This window comes from Lissotriton helveticus, chromosome 7 (assembly GCF_964261635.1).
Source record: "Lissotriton helveticus chromosome 7, aLisHel1.1, whole genome shotgun sequence".
Taxonomy (NCBI): domain Eukaryota; kingdom Metazoa; phylum Chordata; class Amphibia; order Caudata; family Salamandridae; genus Lissotriton; species Lissotriton helveticus.
The window spans coordinates 1,624,029,766-1,624,049,846 of record NC_136068.1 but is presented as its reverse complement, the minus strand read 5'-3'; positions in this window follow the sequence as shown (position 1 = coordinate 1,624,049,846).

Sequence of the window (20,081 nt, the reverse complement as noted above, 5' to 3'; positions counted from 1 at the left end):
GATACCCTCCCCAGACAATTCATCCTGAAAAAAACAAAAGACATGCTCCTTAACCTCACTCAATGTCACTCAGCCAATATGTGTCCTACCCAACAAACCTCAAGAGCCACATTCTCATCAAACGTCCAATGCCAGTCTTACATATTCATAGACTGGACCGACCACCTTGCCATCACCCTGCTCAGTGTTCAACCAGAAACTAAATTAAGTCATAACAGAATAACAAACCTTCAAATCCATTATAGGCTTCTCCTTCCACAATCTAAACTTCAAACTCCTATATCTCCCTACTTCCTCTATGTCTGGCATCATCACCCAGCTGAACAACTTCAAGATATGTCTGGAAAATTAAGTGAACACCCACGGTCAAACTAAAGCAAGCAGACGCAAGCCAAACACTGGAGCACTCTGGGAGTCCAAAGACCTTGTCAGCAACAAATACGCTGCCACCACACAGGAAAGTATATGTAAGAAGAATACAACTTCTGATGACCTCACACTACTGAAGTCTGTCCATATAACATAATTGCAACTTATCACATCAGTCAAAGCCAAGTACTATAAAGGAGAATGCTCCTTAGCACAATAAAGCACTGCATCAATCCCCTGCCTGACTTCCCAAAACAAGAATACCAAGACTGTTTCCCCTCTAATAACTCAAGTCAAAGGAAAGTCCCTGGGGACACACTGTATTTGCTGCTGCTTATTATCGTCTCTAGTCACTCATATACACCAAAAAATTAAATTAAAATATAAGTTCCCACACTAAAGTGTAACGTTTACAATCTTTATTTCTCATAAAAATAGAAGAGAACGCTCCTTCACATACAAATTAAAATTTCAGAACCAATTTCCTGAAAGAGTATACAATTAAAAAGCAATAACACAGTTAAAAAACCATAGCAATTCACAATACATAGCATTGGAAACAAATGTAAACACAAATTTATCAAATACAGGCAGAATAGTTCAGACACAAGAGCCCAAAGACTCTATTTTATACAATACATCAAATTATCACATTTAAAACCCCTTTCTACTCGTAGCTTCAGAATGTACTAGCTACTCTTTTGGCCGATCCATTCGCCTCTCGAAAACTTTCTTTGGAAAAATAATGTACCACTCATACATGAATATCTGTTATTCCCGGGGCTCTATATGGATTCTATAAACAACACTGCGTCGACGCGTTTCGGTGTTCAAAACATGGATACTGTAACACCTTCTTCAGGACTGGACATTCTTTGGGGTCACCAGCTTCAAATTTTGATATCCTTCTGTGTATATAGAAAGATACGTGTAAATGAGAGTGAGCTGCTTATCTTAGCTCAATTTAAGACAATGCTCAGTTCTTAGTACATAACTTCATTATTTGCACATTCCATTCTTTGGACCATAGACCTCGCTTAGGCTCATGGGGGGTACATTTATATTTTGTTCCTTTTTCTCCCTCCATTACACTTTAGTGTTGGTGCTCAGTGGTGTATCATTCATTCATGCATGCATTCCCGGACCTATGTCCTTTTTGTACTCGCCTTTTCTGTTACGGGAAGGATGAAAGAATTGAGTATATGGCGTAATATCCGTCTGTTTTCACTGATTGGTGCTCTCTTTTCCTGTGGGCAATCTATATACTGGGACAAAGGAGAACAGTTTTCCCACTATTTCCCTGTATTTTGAACTACCACATTCGGGATTGACTCACTATAATTACCTGTTAGGTGCTACCCATGTATATTTTTGTAATGGGTCTGGCTCTCAAGGCTTTATCTTCTTCTGTCATCCAAGGTTAACCTATGACCTTCTAGTTACAGGATCTGGGAAATTATAAAAAAAATGTGTGTAAAATTGTTCCCCTCTTTTTTCTAAGATTTTTCCAGGCCCCGCTCCTTTTTAATAACAGGGTTCTTACCTCCATATAAGTCAAGATCTTGACACAACGAGGGATATTTTCACACCGAGGAGTATTTTCAGGATCACGCTTGCCTTGAACTGGATGTGTTCTGTAAATTGATGTTTATTTACTTTATTAGGCACAAAAATAATGCGATATATTTATTTACTCTATTTCCCTAGCTTGTCATTTTAAAATGTTTCCTGTATTTTTTTATTTTTATTGTCGATTGTAATGGCCTACACGTTTTTTTAGGTTAATCCTAAATGCTGCGCGCACTCTTGTAGATAATTTAGAAGACAGAAGACGGGAAACTATGTGCTCCGTCTCCTGAGGGTTCCTAAGTAGCCGTACTACTCTCTCCCTTTGTTCGAGCAAGCAAATATAATCACCCTCTCGTGCATGGTCGTCTCTCCCTATTTTTATGGTCCTCGCCTTAACATAACTAATCCTTCCCTTAATACCTCGCCCCTGTGCAAAAGTACCAGGATAACGCTATAGGAGCAGTGCTTGGCGGCTTTGCCCTTTCTTTATTCTGACCCCGGGGGTCCGTGGCAGCTCGTGACTAAAAACTGTCCTGTCTGCATTTTACCGCCTCCGTAGACCCAAAGTGGCCTTACCTGCTTAAGCGTCCGTCCGCGTTTTCTGCCTCGTTTTGCTTCGCTTGTCTCGGCTTGTCTCCCTTAGCTTCTTTTTAAACCCTATCTAATTGGATTTAATTGTCAACAGCTGTACGCCCGTGCATGCGAGTGGGGATAGATCGGTGCGCATGCGCAGAAACTGCCTCTTTCTTAAGGATAAATACGCCGCCATCTTGGAGCGGAGCCCTGCCGTCCCTGATCTAATCTGAGATGTGTCATACATAAGTTCGAGCCTTATCTATTGCCCTATATTATGTAGTATTCTTGGGGCTAGAAACGGACGTTTATACCTTTCTTTGTTGTTTTCACCTGCAGTGAAGGTCATGTTTTTATTTCTGTCCAACACTAGGTTTGTCTACAGTACCCTGTTCCCTGGGAGAAGTGGGGTCTTCTCTCCCTTGTTTAACTCCCCTCTAATAACTACAACTCCATGCTGCCTGCAGAGGCCATTCTTCAAAACAGCACCATCGCAAAGCCATCACATTTGAAGATTATATATATATGAAGAAGATGCCTTACCCTCTTCGTTCATGAAATCTCTTTTCAGAAAAGCTCCCTCACACCTACTAACCATTGTCAATTCCTCCTTCACTCAATGTATCTTCTCTGAAGCTCCCAGGACAGGCCAGATCCCTCCACTTCTGACAAATTCCACAAAGGAGCCTGATAAACTTGCCAAATAGTGGCCTAACCCACGAAGAAGTAGAGATCACGCTCACATCCATCAAAAGCGGATCTCCCAGGGACCCCGCTCCGCTCCGGACCCTTAAGGAAGTCGCTCCCACCATCATCCCTCCCCTCACCAAGCTGATTAACGCCTCTTTTCAACAGGGAGTCGTCCCACCCAGTTGGAAAGCGGCAGTCGTTAAGGCGCTGCTAAAAAAACCCTCCTTGGACCCAGCCGAACTAGCCAACTACCGACCAATATCCCTCCTCCCTGGGACCAGCAAGGTTGCCGAGAAACTGGTGAATAAGAAACTCTCCCAGTTTCTTGAATGCAATAATCTGCTAAAAAACTCGCAGACAGGATTCCGCCCAGGACAGGGCACCGACATCGCCCTCCTGGCTGCAGTGGAGGAGGCCAGAGCGCTCTTAGACGAGGGAGGATCAGTGGCAGTGATCCTCCTCGATCTGAGCGCGGCCTTCGACACCGTCAACCACCAACTCCTGGTCAAGCGGCTCAAGAAGGTAGGAGTAGAAGGCACCGCCCTATCCTGGCTTACCTCCTTTCTGGCCCAACGCTCCTTCCAGATCTGGGAAAACGACACTCGCTCCTCCGACACACCCCTCCAATGTGGTGTACCTCAGGGCTCCTCCCTGAGCCCCACATTGTTTAACATCTATATGTCCCCATTGGAGGAGGTCGTCATCCCGTTCGGAGTGAGCATTGTCAGTTACGCGGATGACACACAACTAGTTGTCTCCCTTTCCCACCCTAGCCAGCAGCCAGCGGACCTATTCAACTGCTTGACGCAGATCCAAGGGTGGATGAACAACTCAGCCCTCAAGCTGAATGGCTCTAAAACTGACATTCTCCTTCTGGGTCAGAAGGGACTCACCCTCCCTGTGAACATCTGGCCACCCTGTCTGGGACCCCCCCTGTCCCTAAACAGGAAGTAAAAAGCCTGGGAGTATGGATCGAAACGGACCTCTCCTTCACCACGCAGGCCAAAAAAGTAGCAGGCACCTGCTTCGGGCTACTCAAATCGACGAGAAAGATCCTGCCCCTCCTTCCACCTACATCGCAAAGACTTCTCATCCAAGGCCTCATATTGTCCAGGCTTGACTATAGCAATGCCATATACCTGGGCGCTCCCGAAGCAACCCTAAACAAACTGCAGAAAATCCAAAATGCGGCCGCCCGGATCCTCACGCATACTCCTGCCAGAACCTCAGCCAAACCTGCCCTGAAACTCCTCCACTGGCTCCCAGTGAGGGAACGAGTAACATTCAAAGCCCTAAGCTTGGCCCATAGGCTACTGCAGAATCAGGGCCCGCCGATTTTGAGGAAATTCATACAACCCTACAAAGCCCCTAGATCTCTTCGATCGGATATGGAGTCCCTCATCGCCGTCCCTAGATTCAAGAAAGCCCGCACGGGTGGTAGACGTTTCTCGATCCACACAGCGCGTCTATGGAATGCCCTTCCCCGAGACCTGCGGAAAGAATCGAACTACCTAAGATTCAGAAAACGACTTAAAACCCACCTGTTCCCTTAAACTCTAACCACCCCGACCTAATCAACTATTCGTTTTGCTTCTGTTAAAACTACTTCCCCCCTCTTTTCCACCCCCAGCCCCCACTGGTGTAGGGTTCTTCAGCGCTGGGATACCTCAGGGTGACTACGCGCTCTATAAATTTTAATAATAATAATAATAATAATAATAATAATAATAATCTACCCTTCATTAGCAAGATCCTCAAAATAGCTCTCAATCATCAACTTGAAGATCAAATCAGAATCAACCATCTCTTGCATGACTATCACTCCGCTTCAGATCATGAAACAGCACATAGAGTGCTATGGTAAAAATCATAGACAATGCCTGACAACAGATAAAGATGACATCAGCTTCCTGAAATCACTATAGCTCCCAGCTGCCTAGAACACTGTTGGCTATCCCATTCTCATCCAAAATGAAAAAGAAGACAGCTTTGTATTAGGTCTCTCTACTAACCATTAAAGCCCTTGTACTCTCACAGCTCGTTAGTGGTAATGCCCACACATTTTCCCAAATGGCTCCCTGTAAGAGCATTCTAAACACCACAAAATATCAAGTAGAGGTCTTGTAGAAATATGACAAAAACACCCTCACCCTAATGGAACGTCACTGTCTTCCCTTGACATGCAGCAACATCTTCAAAACCATCTTTACCATCTACAAACCTATCACAGAAGACACATCTGCTTTACATAGCTAACTAGCTCGCCATTTCTGGTGGCTCTTGGCACATCCACTGCCAGGACACCATCATATCAGAGACAAAGAAATTGACGAAAGGAAAAACAAAAGCAACAGGTCTTCCTCTATGAACCCAGGATCTTTAATGGCATCCCTGCAGCCATCAGGACCATTCCAACCCTGATCAAATTTAGGAAAGAGCTGAAGACTCACCATGGCTTGGTACCAATTCTCTCTTCTTAAATTCAGTAAAACTGTGACTTCCAGAAAGTGACTTCGGAACTGCTGCTCAAGCTCTCATACTCTTGCATCTGGATGTTGGTAACGCCGTGCACCATGCCCTTCTAGAATTTGCAACGGCACCCCTAAGAGCAATCTACTTGCCACAACATGTCTCATTCAGGGCCTTCAGAAATATGATCAAATCACACCTAGCCTGATAGAAATACTTTGGCTCCCCTTGCTGGATTACACTATCTCTAAAATCAGCTGCATCAGTTCCTAATCAAGCACAACAAAAACCTCTGCTTATCATGCAGTTGCCATCTCTGGTGGCTCTCTGCATACTCACAGCCAAGACCCCATCAGATTGGAAACTAAGAGGGACAATTTACAAACGGCATTTTGTAGAACATTTAGTAATACTACTACAATAGTACTACTACTAAAGTGCAACAAAATGCTATTCGCAAAACCTACAACTGTAAATTGCCACCTTCACCTCTCATATCTTTTCCATGAGGAGATCATCACACATGTTAGTTTAGTACTTAGTAGTAAACGCAGGAGCGACCAGGGAGAGAGGATGGAAAAAGGGGCACACTTACTACTAAATGAGAAGGGTTTAGCATAGAGTAAGGAGGGTTTGGGGAGGGTTAGCCCATTGCTATTCACAAACTGCACTTCTAAAGTTACTACAGGCAAAATGGGACCCACAACCATACTATACTGGAGTAAGTCCAGCACCACAGAAGGCCATCCACTGGTAACAAAACACCCTTCCATATTAGGGTCTAAAAAATGTCTACAGAAAATAATGCTAAATTAAATGAAATTATTTAAAAACATATACATACAAATAATTTAATGTTAAAAAACATTAAAAGTAATACATATTTATTATTTTATTCTAAAATATTTTAACAACTTTTTGGAATGTATAATTTACGATAACATCAGCTTTTATTAAAATATATTCAACTTACTTTAAATTAATTCTGTACATCACTTTTAATAATTATTAAGAAATATTAAGAATATTATTGGGGAAATTTATTTTTTAATTTAAACACCAGAAAAATATTTTTTATTTTATTTATTATATTGAAATCAAAGATTTTATTCTAAATGAATTTTAAAGTGCTGTAGCATTTTTTTAATGATTCATGCTATAGAAATACTATTAGGAAATACAGGATACTAAACATGTATTGAATGTACTATTGGACATTCCATTTGACCTGGGACTACATTTTTTAGTCTCATTTGATGTGGAATTGTTATATATGAATATTCCACAGGATGATACACTACAAACTGTCAAAGAACTCCTGGAACAAAGATCACAAGATGATATGACATCTACCACCTTTGTGTTGGAATGCGCTACGATTTTCATGAAGAATAATTTTTTCCAGTATCAAGCCCATCATTATTGGTAGACAACAGGAACTTCCATGGGGAGCACCTTTGCTCCAAGCATGTCTAATTTATACATGCACAATTTGGAATCAATGAACATCTATCTCCCAGATAACCCAAACGTTGAGAATCTGAAAACATGGAAAAGATATATGGATGACATCCTTGTTATCTGGAAGGGTGATTTGGAATCCTTGCAAAACTTTTCTGGATGGCTCAACACATGGGACCCCGACCTTAAATTTACCTGCGAATATAGCAAAGTCTCCTTACAATTCCTGGACCTTCCACTGTATCCCAAAAATTCAGGGATCTGCCCAGAACTATACAAAAAACCAATGGCTTGTAACTGTCTTCTCTGTTACAATAGTTTCCATCCCCAGACTTTGAGGGATAATTTAGCAAACACAAGGAGATGATAGACTGAGCGCTGAAACTTTTCAGACACTCACCCCCAGTCACAGATCTGGGTTGAATCTATCATCATTCTTTAGCTCACTTCGCCACCTCAGTTCAGACCCAGCTATATGCAAATAAGTCTTGAACCTGTGACTCATGGGAATAGTATCCAGACCGAACTGCCAAGCCAGGTCTTCCCTGAACCGGAAACAGGCATCCTGGGACCGGTTTCTGGGTAATACCCTTCATTAGCCAGGCTAGCATGAATCTAGTGGCAAAGTGAGCAAGGGACCCACGTCTAGGCATACCCTGCCAACTTAGGGCGAACAAAGCAAACATAAGGAGATGATGGACAGAGCACTGAAACTGTTCTGACACTCACCCCCAGTCACAGATCTGGGTTGAATCCATCATCATTCTTTAGCTCTATTCACCACCTCAGTTAAGACCAAGCTATATGCAAATCAGTCTTGACCCTGTGCCTCATGGGAACAGTCTAGCCCGAACTGCCACACCAGGTCTTCCCTGAACCATATTGCTGGGTCCAAACTGGGGTGGTGTGGTGAGCAAAAGAATTATGGATTTAATCCAGATCCTTGTGATTGGGGGTGAATGTTTACATTGTCCAGCATTCCATCCATCAATTATTTCTTTTGCATATGTCGCCCTAAATGGTAAGGGTATGCCCAGATGTGTGTCCTGTGCTCACTACACCACTGGATTTAAGCTAGCCTGGCTGATGAAGGGTGATGCCCTGATATCGGTCCTAGGATGCTTGTTCCTGGTCCAGGGAGGACCTGGCTTGGCAGTTTGGGCTCGACTGTGCCCACAAGGAACAGGGTCAAGACTGATTTGCTTTTGGCTGGGTCCAAACTGGAGTAGTGTGGTGAGAAAAAGAATGATGAATTTAACCCAGATCCTAGTGACTGGGGGTGAATGTTAGCCTTGTTCAGCATTCTATCCATCAATTGTTCCTATTGAGGGATAATTTGCCAGTTGTTCAGTTCTTAAGGATCATAAGGAACTGCAGTGAACTAGACAAATTTAAGGAACATGCAGTGACACTCCATTTATTCCAGAGGTCCTACCAACAAGTCTTTATCAATAGAGCAGCAAAGCGAGCTAGGAATAATAACAGGGATGCCCTGCTAGAGATACATTCCAAACAGTGACCAGAAAGACTTGTCTGTGTGATGACATTGGCCATCATACAAACATCGTGAAGAATGTGATTAATAAAAACTGTCCAATTTTAAATACAGGAGTGAAAGATTTACAGAAGCCTCTGTTTGCCTTTAAACGGAGCAGGAACATTGGAGACATAATTGTCCATGCAAGACCGCAACTCGATCAGAGGATAACAAAACAGAATACCTTGTGGTCCTTCCCTCCTGTCACAGTACATTTTCCATGTGGCTCGTGCTCAGTCTGTCCATACACCAGGGAGACACACAAGATTGATCTTGCACTCAAGACACCTTGGAAACTCCTCAAACATAAACCATCCCCACAGTCTCGGCTGTATTTATAGACCAAGACATATAAATGCCAGCGTTTGTAAAGCACACAGCTACCTCCAACGGAAGTGTCCCGGTACTGTCCGTATACCGCTTAGGAACCCTTCCTGGCTTTTCCCTGTGAAATGTCCACTCCTGAGCACACCCACGGTGAAGCCAGGCATCCCAGCGCTGTTGGGGGCGTTGTGGAGATTAAGCAAGCTATTGCCCAGAGTTGCAGAGTGGGACCCCTGATTAGAATAGGCACCGAGGCGAGAATTATCAGGTCCGTGGAAATTGAGCCCAAGACCCGCCGAGGCGGGTATTGAACCTGGGTCCCGGACCAGACCTCTGCATCAGGGTCTGCCGCTCTTACCATTTGAGCCACACTTCTCCACCATATGACGAAAACAACACAAATGCATAGTTGTTTAAGTGTTATCTCCAGAGGTGAACAAACTGTTTCGTCAGGTTCATTAGAATAAAACTTTGACTCTTGACACATAATATGCTGCTATCAGTGTATTTATGATTATGATGTATTAGGATTATGATTTTGAGCCCCTTCATTCTTGCTCTTTCCAATTACTATCTTGAAATGTTGCGTTTCAAGTTGCAATCACTTTGTTCAGGGGGTGTCTGCGAGCTCCAAGCTATCACATTGAAAGAGCCCTTTTTCAGGTTCATTTCGAGACAGTAGTCCTTAGAATTAACCTGTAGTTTCCGTCCAAGGTAGTATGTCCTTTGCACCTCAACTAGACAATTGAGCTCCCAGTGTTCTTCTCACACCTAAACTCAGTCACAGAAAGAACCCTCCACACACTAGATGTTAAAAGGGATCTCATGTACTACATTGATAGGACATAAGCATCTCTTAAGACACAACAACTGTGTGTCACCTAAACAAACATAAAGGCACTGTTATTTCAAAAGCAGGGTCATCTTGCTGGCTTATTACGTATATTCAGACCTGTGGTGCAAAGGCTGAAAGACTTCTTCCTGCTCCACCTAGGCCACATTCTACACACAATAAAGCAGCCTTCCTGGTCTTTTAGGGCCCGATTCACAGAACTAACTTAAGACAAAATCCTAAACTTGCTACCATTTTGGTATTCACAGAAGGCACTTACTCATTTTGGTATTCACAGGAGGCACTTACTCATTTCGGTATTCACAGAAGTTAGGAGTCCTAAGTTTAGGACTCCTAAATGCCTTATGTGAATACCTTAAGTTTTAAAGTTAGGATTTTTCTTAGTTTAGGAGTAGTAAAGTTAGGACTCCTAACTTTAGGACTCCTAAATGCCTTCTGTGAATACCAAGGGGCATATTATCAAGGGGGTTTATCTCCACTTTTTTGGCTTTAAAAGCCAAGAAAGCGGAGATAAAATTATCTCCCTATTACCTAGAATGAATGAATGAAAGTAAATTTATAGTGCGCAACTAAAACCCGGAGGTACAAGGCGCCTAGCAAAACCAATCAGAACATAAAAAGGCAGAACACAACTACGAGTATGACTTCGCAAAGAGCCGGGTTTTCAGAGCCTTTCTAAAAGACTGCATGGTGGGAAGGGACTTGAGATCCCCCGGAAGGGTATTCCACCATTTAGGTACCAGAGTGGAGAAGGCTTTGCCACCCCATTTAGCTCTACGAATGCGGGGCACTGATAAAAGAGATTTGTCGCTAACACCAGTTAGCGACAGCTAGTAGGAGATAGCGACCATCTTGGGCCCCACTTTGCATGTGAGTGATATTTATCACTAATGACATGCAAAGTGGGCGTGCCAAGATGTTAGCGACTGGAAACAGTCGCTAACATCGCTATCTCCTATTACCAACTTATGGAGATATTCGCGCTAAGCCACCACCAATATCACCACCACAAATATCACCACCACCAACACCACCACCACCAATTCCACCGCCACCAATACCACAACCACCATCACCAATACCACCACCACCAATACCACAACCACCACCACCAATACCACCACCTACACCACAACCAATACCACCACCAATTTCATCACCACCAGCAATACCACCACCACCAATACCAATACCACCAATACCACCACTACCAATACAACCACCACCAATACCACCACCTCTACCAATATCACCACCACCAATACCACCACCACTACCAATACCACCACCACCAATACCACCACCACCAATCCAATACCACCGCCATCAATACCAATACCAGCGCTAATAGCGATGCCCCAATACCCATACCACCACCACCAATACCAATACTACTACCACCAATACCACCACCACCAATACCACCAACAATACCACCACCATCAATACCACCACTAATACGACCACCTCCACTAATACCACCAACACCACCAATACCACCACCAATACCGCCACCACCAATACCACCACTACCAATACCACCACTACCATCACCAATACCACCACCACTAATACCAATACCACCACCACCAATACCACCATCAATACCAATACCACCTCCACCACCAATACCACCACAACTACCATCACCACCAATACCACCACCACGACTGATGGAGCGAGGGTGCTCCAAAAATTGTAGGGTTGCATCATAATCATAGATAGTCCACGCCCGCATATATTCCTATGTGTTGTATTAACATTTGGTCATTAGAGAACGTGTTGTAATAATAATTTCCAAGTGAATTGATAGAATTTATTATCTGTCAGATAGGAGAAACGAAATGACATTTATGTTTGGAATGAGTAACCTTTAGTATTTCGCATTTGCCTAACAAAAAGCCTATGTGGAATGTAATGTATTTTTAAACGTGCATCATGTTGGAGTCTGCACGTGGAGATGACTACTTGTGCTTAACGTGTAACAATTGTAGATGCTTGCAAGGGAGAGCACCGTTAACTTGTGTGTATAATTTGATGTTTCCCTAGTAAGCTCTCGCATTTGGAAGTAGTCAGCGAATCTCATGTATATGCAAGGTTTTTCTGTTCTCATGTTTCCGTTGCAGGTGTAAGAAGCTGCCTTTGTTAGTTAAAACTAACGCCTTTTGTTTTAGGCGTTAGGCATGGAGAAGTGATGCTTTGTAAACGGAATTTTTATAATTGGGAGCCGATGTTCTTTCTCACTAGGAGGCCTGGGAATCAATGTCATCGAGCCGAACTTGGATGGAGTAAGGAAGACGGTGGAAATGTACCTATGAGAAGTGCCAAGTGAGATGAGGTGATCTGTGGGCATGTTTTACATTTGTGCATTTTCTATTAGGGACAGTGTCTCTGGGACGGAGTCAGGAGAATGGGTGAAGAGATTGATATGGAGAGAAGGAGCTTCTTAGAATGAGCTCCGTAGCTTTGGCTACTTGACCCATACAACGTGAGCGTCCTTCTTAGGAAGTCTTCACAAGCCGACACCTTTAACTGATCTTGCCTGGGAAATGCTAAGTAGGGATGTCACTTTAGAGATAGAGTAGGGATAGTCTAATGCTTTTCAATTTTCAGCCGCAGATGAAGTCTCACATAGTTGGGGCAGTTCTCATCTGTGTTCTGTTTTTGAAACTTTTCATTCTTTACATGATCCATTGGATTAAGCTCACTCCTAGATATCGTTTTGTATTAGTTCCCATGTACTTTTACAACGTCGTCTTGAGGTGCTTGTACATTCAGTTGTTTCTGGCTTTGTAATAAACCCACTAAACTGAGAATTTAGAGGCTGTGCTCTTTGGAGTCCTAGTCCCTGGAAATGTTGGGTTACCTTCAATTAGTTATTTCTCCCCTTTAAACTTCTCAGCAGGTAACAAAAGATCCATTGACCTAAGGTTCCTAGTTAAATTCTGGCAGCGAACCCCGGCCTGATCACCACCAATACCAAAACCACCACCACCACCACCAATACCAATAAGACCACCTCAGCGCCTCTCGCTCACTTGTAATAGCAGGGGCAGTGTACGAGGCTGGAGCTGCAGCCAAGACCATCCCTCCCTCCCTCTATGCCTGCCATAAAGCACTGCCCGCCCTGCACCAGGAGGTGAAGCCAGGGCCCTACTACAGCTGGAGTGTTTTTATTAGGCCAAAGATAACAATGACATCATGTAATGCCACACTGCACACTCAAATCATGGAGAGGGCAGGAAATAGCCCCCCCCCCGCTCTTCCTCCTGAGCCACGACAGTGTTATCACAGAGCGATAAGTGTTGGAGCGCTTAATTAGTCTTTATAGCTCGGATCATATGTAACTCTTACTTCACACTTTGTGTTTGTGTAATTTACAACACTTACACATCTTCTTCACTGCACTCTTTATCACTACTTTGAAGACGTCGCAGGCCAGTCTCTTCCTCTGATATTTACAATCTAATAAGCAGTCAAGAAGGCCCTTTATTGCAATGCAATGGGTCTCGCATTTGTGAGAGTTTAAGCAAATAGTAATGTAAATGACAATGCCTTTTATTTATGTTTTAAAACCCAAAACATAAATAAAAGGCATTGTCATTTACAATGGCAATAGCTCGAACTTGCGTGAATGTGAGACCTATTGCTTTACAAATGCTTGTTTAAAATGTATTTTATGTGTGTATGTATGCCCGGAATCACCAGGATGCATCACAGTACTGTTTTCATTTTTTTTTCTTTAAAACGATAATGTAATTCATGTCGGCATGAATTTAGTTAATACCGTTTCGCACATGCATTCACCCACCAGCCATTCGCCTGACCTACCACTATTCATAGCTGGCAGCTGTCATTGTGTGCATGACAAACATTTTATCCTTGCCCGTTTTACAAAACTCTGAATCAGGTTTCTGCATGCAAGAATCCGGAGATTAGCCTTGAAATTAGCAGCTTCCGGCCTGAAGAGGGAGGGTTGGCATGTATGCACTGGGTATCACATTATCAGTCCATATGGTACAAGGGGAGGAGAGTAGGAGAGGAGAGATCGGAGGGCAGAGGAGAGGAGGGGAGGGGAGGGGAGGGGCAGAGGGAGAGGGAGAGGGAGAGGGGAGGGGAGGGGCAGAGGGAGAGGGAGAGGGAGAGGGGGAGGGAGAGGGAGAGGGGGAGGGGGGAAGGAGAGGGGGAGGTGAAGGGGAGGGGGGTGAGGAAGGGGAAGGGGAATGGGAGGGGAAGGGGGAGGGAAGGGGAGTGGAGCGTGGAACGATCGGAAGGCAGTGGAGAGGAGAGGAGGGGAGAGGAGAGGAGAGGAGGGGATGGGAGGGGTAGAGGGAGAGGGAGAGGGAGAGGGTGAGGGAGAGGGAGAGGGGGAGGGGGGAAGGAGAGGGGGAGGGGGAAGGAGAGGGGGAGGTGAAGGGGAGGGGGGTGAGGAAGGGGAAGGGGAATGGGAGGGGAAGGGGGAGGGAAGGGGAGTGGAGCGTGGAACGATCGGAAGGCAGTGGAGAGCACATCTCTGAGGACCACCTGATCACAGGAGGACAGAAGGGACTTCATCGCTGAACTGCAGCAGATCCAAAAAGAAGTTTCCAGTAAATAAAGACAAGGGAGTAAACAAGGACATTCATAACACCAGGCGAGGAAGCACTGCACTGTAATCAGGGTTTTATTGAAGTAACATTAGCAGCAGCTTTATTCCAATGTATTGCAAAAATGTTACGAAAGAAAATACTCAAATCCTCTTTTCAGTTATTTTTTTGTTCTTTTTTTTTCTTTTCTTTTTATGGCTTAGGGTGGCCTTTTCAGAGATGAACTTTTTCTTACACACAAAGTACAGACACATGTTCCAAATGGATACCAACGTGCATTTGGCTCAAAAATACTTTTCAAATGTTTATTTTGTTCAGTTTTCATCAGACGACAGGCTGTCCACTTTCACACTGTTGGTTTCCAGCTGCCGGCGAATTCCTTCAGTCTCGTCAGGGGGCAGAGGATGCTGAGGGTCCATGCACACTCTGGTGGTCTCGGACATTGATGGTCTTCTCTCAAGGTCACAGAAAGAGGCTCACAAAGGGAAGGGGCACAAAGAAAAGGACGACCCTATGTGATTCAACCTTAACCAGCCTTCTTTGATTGGTGCACAAAGTAACTTTTTGGACTGTAACCGTGGGATCTTCTGGAGACCAGCGTTATTGTCAATAAGTAGGTGGCATTTGGCGTGTATAGAACCAGGTCACCTCATAGGGTACAGTAATGCCATGCCCGTATTTCAACAAAATGACAAGCTACATTGACTTCTTTTTCAGGAAGGACAGATCACCACTCTGCCTATCCTAGGGTGATCTGTAAATGTGTGCAGGGATTCAATGAACTTTTCCCCACTAACTCAGGAATCCTAATCAGACGCACTGGTGCAGGCACACCTGTTTGCTAAACAGGTTTCCATCATAAACAACCTCACTGCTCATCTGCTATCAGGCAAATAAGCTCTCTTAACAAATCCAATCACGTGCCCTTCCTGGCCTCTGTGTTGGGAACCTTTTAGCAATCACTCACTAGGATTATCTAGTCAAAAGTCAAAGTGTCGGGATACAAACACATGTTCTTTAGCCAATGGACTTGGTCCTCTCTACTGAATGATCCATATCCCATAGTTTGGTGTCTGAGGGGAACAACACTCAGGTGTGCAATGACAAATCCAGGGGCTAATGATGCAGAAACCTTCATGGCACATGATGAAGAAAGTTTCACGACTCAAGGTCTCCGGTTCAGAAGCGGGAATGTGTCAAAGATGCATTATGACAGACTCAATGTCAAACAATATAAATAAACTAAACCCCATTTGGAAAGTCACAAATACCTAAAATAAAGAAGTTGTCAAGGGCATTCAGTGAGGAAGGAGCCACTTTAAAACCCCCAAATTTCACACGGACAAACACGAAGGAAACCTTGAAGAGGCACTGGGGCAAAGCCTCAAGTATATATGTTAACGAATACCGCAAGTGCAATGACATTTCAGTGATGCGTATTGAGCAAAGGATACATGTATAAGTAAGAATTCCTACAGACCAATAGAAAAAGTCTGATTATGCATAGTGAAGAACATCTGAGAACAGACAAAGACACAAAGAACACAAAGAAAACTCTCAGGGACACACTGAGAGACGTTTTAAGAAAACTGGGTGGAGAAAGGCTCCAAGATGCAGCATAGCGAAAGTGTCTAGGACGATTGACGGATGTTTAGACAACAACATGGAAAGACAATAACTTTTCTGTGATGCATAATGACGGACTATATCTCAGTGATACACAAGGAGGAAAAAATCACAGAGCAAGGTATGTAAAGTCTTGGGGAAGTAAATAAAAGGGAAGTATCATTGCTGGTTATTGAATTAAAGTCTTGAGGAGGTGACATCATGAAAGTTTGACTGATATAATGAGAAACGTTTCTAAGATGTACAATTAAAAAATGCTGGATGACAAATGCGAAGGAAAGACGGAAGCTCATACAATTCTCAGCACTAAATGTCTGGAGGACGAATGACTGGAAATGTTTCAAGAATGATCTTAGGGATGCGCAATAGGAAAGATCGAGGGGACAAAACAATGTGAAAGTTCACGGGGCGACATCATAAAGAAATCTGGAGGGCTACGTGATGAGGGATGGGCTTAAGAACACCAGTGACTCTTTAAGGACATATAATGAAAGAAGACTAAAGGTGCACAATACGGTAAGTGTCCGAGATGTTCAAATAGGATAATGTCAATGACACACAATTTGTATGTCTGCAAGATGCACCCTGAGAAGGCGACAGAGATTCAAGATGAAAGAAATATCAATGAGCTAAGATATGAAAGAGACAAGAATATACAATGAGAAACGTCTCGCAGACCCATGATAAGAAATGACTGGATGTACCATAAGCATACAATATGCAATGCATTATGTAGAATCGGTGTTGGAACAAAGGACCTTCAAGGACAATCAGTTGTAAGGGTGGACTTAGTTGGCGGAGTACCACATTGCTGAATTCTGCTGAATTGATCAAAAATTCTGTGCGCTCCGCAACTCCGTTGAGTTTCATCCCAATTAATACCCTTGATAAAACAACAAGTAACTCTATCATTACAAGCAAACAATCATATAGTCATCTCACAAAAGTGAAAATACAGCAAACAGTGAGAGAGGTGATGATTTTGGTGTCCTCGCTAACTCAGGGAGAGAACCAAGCAGATGCCTTGAACACAAAGAGCACATCATGCTGAACAATTGGTGGTGGCCCCATCCTCCTAGGACCACCCCAAACACAGTTATGGGCAAAAATACAATCCCAACCAAAGGCCCTGCAAAGCATTATGGACCGAGATTCTAGAGTGCAGTGAATATTATAGTATCCAATATCAAAACATTCCTCAAGGGGCAGGCTCTTCAGGCTCAGATGAGAGCTCAGCTGAGAGCTAATACTATAATATTCACTGCACTCTAGATTCTCACCCCATAATGCTTTGCTGGGCCTTTGGTTGGCATTGTATTTTTGCCCATAGCTTTGCTTGGGGTGATCCTAGGAGGATGGGTCACCACAATCATTGAGCATGATATGCTCTTTGTGTTCAAGGCATCTGCTTGCCCTCCCCCTAGGTTAGGGGTGAGCCCAAAATCATCACCTCGCTCATTACCTGGTATGTTTCAAAGTTCACTTTTGTGAATTAGTTATATGTTTTTCAGCACGTAAAGGTAAAGTTGTTTTATCAAAGTGTTGTGGGTGCAGTAGCTAACTCCACTACGTAGCAGAGTCGGAATTATTGCATGAATTCCGTGTTTTCAAAGAAATGTGTAGTTACTAAATTGCTCCACTAGAGGAGTGGAGTTCTTTGCCCACGGTTAGCCAGTTGTGAAATTCTGCCTCCACCTAGGTCATTCTGGATGTCATTGTATTATATATATCCCTCCGCGTCCATTGCCCACGGTTAGTCAATTGTGAAATTCTGCCTCCACATAGGTCATTCTAGATGTCATTGTATTATATATTTCCCTTCCACGTCACTTCTCAGGATCACTGGGAGATGCTTCCAGTGTGTTTTGGATTGCTACCCAAGTCACTGATGGATTTGAGTAAATCTAATGTGGAGGATGCTGACTGCTCCTCACTAGGCTAGGTGAGACTGACCATTGGTGGCAGTAAAAACTGGTCAAAGCGATGGGATGTAGGCATTTTTACGTTTTGCCTGCATCCTATGCGGAGGATTCTAACAAAACACTTGGTAAAATATTTGGTGTGATTTTGCCTACGTGTGGTATGTATGGAGAATACATGTAGTATGAATGATATAAATGTTATCACACACAAGACACTGATTTTCTGCATCAGGTAGAAAGTAATTCCAGCTTCTCTATTCTTTAAGTAGCAGTTGACTGGTTTGTGGGCTGAAATCAGCCTCCATGCCACAGAAGTACTTGAAACAAAGAAGTAGTCTAAACTTGTTATGCTGCTTGGGCACCCCTTACCCTAGGCAGGATATGAACATTTTATCCAGATTCAGTCCTTTGTATTTAATATGTACTCAGAAAGAGCTCTACAGTACTGCTCAGAGAAGGTGCCTGAGAAGGGCCAAGCCTTTATATTGCTGCTCCCACTGAAGGACAGGACATGACGCTGCATGTATGGAAGACTGGTAACTCAACTGGGAGAGGAGATGAGGGACTCTGTGAGGGCAACAGCAAGCCACAGCCAAATTGAAGCCTAGGTAGCAGATTGCTCCAGTGCAAAAAGAACCTTGCAGGTCTTGACATTCAGCTAACCTGATCCAATTAAGAAGCATCAGTAACTGACTGCATCATGTGATAGTCGGAGATGACCTGGGACCTTGTGCTGGTTGCTCAAGCTGGTGAAGCAGCACAGATCTCTTGACCTCTCGACTTTTTGGGAGCCTAATCCCTATTTTTTCAATCTGAATTTGTATCACTCTGATTCTGGAATCGTTTGAGATACAGTTCCAGAGATATCACTGTTTAAAGGAACTGGAGGACTTTGACCCTATTTTAGTGCCTATCTCACTTATTAATGTGAAGAAGTCTCATGGTTGCCCTCCACTGACAACGTGTGTATGCAACTATCCCTCTTGAGGTTTGGGCTCCTAGTGCTCGTTACCCTTGGAGCCTAATTTGAGCGCTAGGTGCATTCCTTGTGTCAGTCGCTCCCCTGTTTGTACAGTAACTTTTGGGAGCAATTGTAGTTGTGATCCAAGGACTGTGTCTAACCACCTGATATCCAGTGGCCTTCTTACTTGGGCACTGTAACCTAGATACTGGCACCCATAGCCAAATACTATGCGGGCTTGGAATCCTAGTTCACATTGGGTGGGGTAGTTAGTATCCAACTAACTATTTTATTCAGCCAGTCCGCAAGGGATATTCAAACAAAGGGTAAACATATGACATCACATGCAATACATTTGTAAATGTATTGTCCAGAGTACAAAAGTGTATCATTCGGAAGATTGCCAAAGACTTGCAAACTCTGACTATAACATTGCTTGAAGACTCTAATGCTACTTTGGGTATAGTGACTTACATCATACATTTTTACAGTTAAGTTGGTGGGCCAGAAGGTTTTAGAACTAATTTCTGTGTCTCGTGATTGTTATTCTCTATTTTTCCAGCGTACATAAACTATGTTATTTTCAAAATATAGCTCTGATCAAAGATCGGTGCCTTTTCTTGAGTGTTATTACTTTGTTACACATTTCCAACTCCTCACATCTTAATTAAAGTCTGAGCACAACCACTCTGTCTCTAAGAGAGCCAAGAACCAATAGGAATACTTGGCATGCACACTACAGTGCAGTAAACAACCAAGGGGCATATTACCAAGGAGGGCGATAGGCGAATATGGCCGCGTTAGCGGCCGTTTTGGCTGCTAAGCGACAATAATTCTATCGCCCTATTTACAAGCTGTCGCTAACAGCAGTTAGCGACAGCTTGTAGGCGATAGCGAGCGGTTTGGGGCACGCTTTGTATGTCAGCGATATTTATTGCTAATGACATGCAAAGCGGGCATACCCAACCCGTTAGTGACTGAAAGCAGTCGATAACTACGCTATTGCCTATTAGCAAGGCAGGCGTAGCGATGGAAATATTCACGCTAAGCGCGAATATCTCCAAATACTAACACCTGCCCAGACCAGTTCTTAGCCATGTTATCCAATGGGAGGTGGATAACATGGCTAAGAGCATTTAGT